We start from the raw sequence: 1869 nt of genomic DNA, 5'->3' as shown, positions 1-1869 counted from the left end.
GACAACTTCAATCTTTTTTTCCATTGACAAGAATGTTGTTTATTGGTTCAGTGGTGAGGATTTTTGTTTTCTTTACATTGAGATGCAATCCATACCGAAGGCTCTTTGATCTTCATCAGTAAGTATTTTAAGTACTCTTCATTTTCAGCAAGCAAGGTTGTATTATCTACATATTGCAGGTTGTTAACGAGTCTTCCTCCAATCTTGATGCCACGTTTTTCTTCATATAATTTAGCTTCTCGGATTATTTGCTCAGCATACAGGTTGAATAAGTATGGTGAAAGAATACAAGCCTGTTGCACACCTTTCTTAATTTTAAACCATTCAGGTATCAAGAATACTTCTCTCTTATTGCTTTTATTATTCCTAGGTTTTTCCATTGATTGACTAAATAGTTGACTTACCAGCAAATATTCATGAAAATTAACAATTTAAGGCAATTGTTACATTCCAGTTGAGTGATAAAGATAATCATGATTTAGAACTTTGCTGGAATTCTTTACAAGGTGATATAAATTGAACTTTGAAAATTTGTAGACATCTGAGAGAAAACTGGATGATAACCCAATAGTGTGCTGGACCTGCATCAAGCTGTCACACTGGCTTGTTAGAGCTGATTACACATCTCTTTCCAACTTGTTCAGTACCATCATGTTAATAAGAATGAAATTCTCAGTGAAAGGAATATACATTGCTGTTGTTAGGTGCCATCTAGTTGGCTTCAACTCTTCTTAGTGACCCCATGTATTATAGAATGAAATTGGTAAATGTTACAGATAAGGACTTTTTCTTTCTATTTTGTTGTTAAGGCCATCAAGTCAATTTTGACTCATAACGACTTTGTATAGGGTTTCCCATGAGCACCTGGTAAGTTTGAATCACTGACCTTGCAGTTCAAACCGACCTTGTGGTCCAGTACTTATCCTACAGCAGTACACCAGGACTCTAATCTTTCTAGATAACTGATTATTAATATTTACTAGCACTCCACTGGTGGTAGAGAAAGTAGAACACAGTTAGGACCATACTTGAATTGGACTATATAGGATTTTGGAGTTCTGATGTGGCACTGTAGGATAAGCACACAACCAAAATGTCAGTTCGAATTGCAAGGTTGGTGGTTCAAACCCACCAGCCAGTCCTCGGAAACCCTATACAGGGTCTCTGTGAGTCAGAACTGACTCAACAGCGCTTAAGAACAACAGTATATAGGAAATTACCAAGTAGACTAAGAAATTTGACATTTTCCTATACAGACTGAGGGATTACTGATGACTTTTTATTAGTTCAGATGCTTTTGGTTACAAGTAATAGAAAAACTAAGCTCAAAATGGCTGCCTTAGTTATTTAGTGTGTCTTATGAAAAAAACCCCACAAATGTGTGGCTTTAAATAACAGAAACTTATTTTTTCACAGTCCTGGAGACTAAACGTCTAAATCAGGGTCTCAGCTATGTAGACTCCTTCTGCAGACCTCTCTTCTAGTTTCTGGTCTGATGGCAATCCTTGGTGTTCCTTTGCTTGTAGATGAGTCCTCACATAGTGTCTGTTGCCCCCCTGTGTGTGTGTGTGTGTGTGTGTGTATATATATCTTGTCTAGTCTGTTTGCTTTATAAGATACTGGCTAGAAGTGATTAGTCTGCTGATATATCAGCATTAATGAACAAAAGAACCTCTATTTCCAAGCAGGGTCATATTACATTTACAGTGGTTAGGACTTCAACCCATATTCTTTTGAAGACTGAATTTAATTCATAACAATGGCTTAAACAATAAGAAAAATGTGTTATCTCATGCAACAAGAATTTCAAGTAGAAAATGCACTAGGATTGATTAATTCAGACCTAGATTAAACTTGAGGACTAAGGTG

Source organism: Chrysochloris asiatica, unplaced genomic scaffold (genome assembly GCF_000296735.1).
Source record: "Chrysochloris asiatica unplaced genomic scaffold, ChrAsi1.0 scaffold00042, whole genome shotgun sequence".
Classification (NCBI taxonomy): domain Eukaryota; kingdom Metazoa; phylum Chordata; class Mammalia; order Afrosoricida; family Chrysochloridae; genus Chrysochloris; species Chrysochloris asiatica.
Note: the sequence above shows the minus strand (reverse complement) of the source record.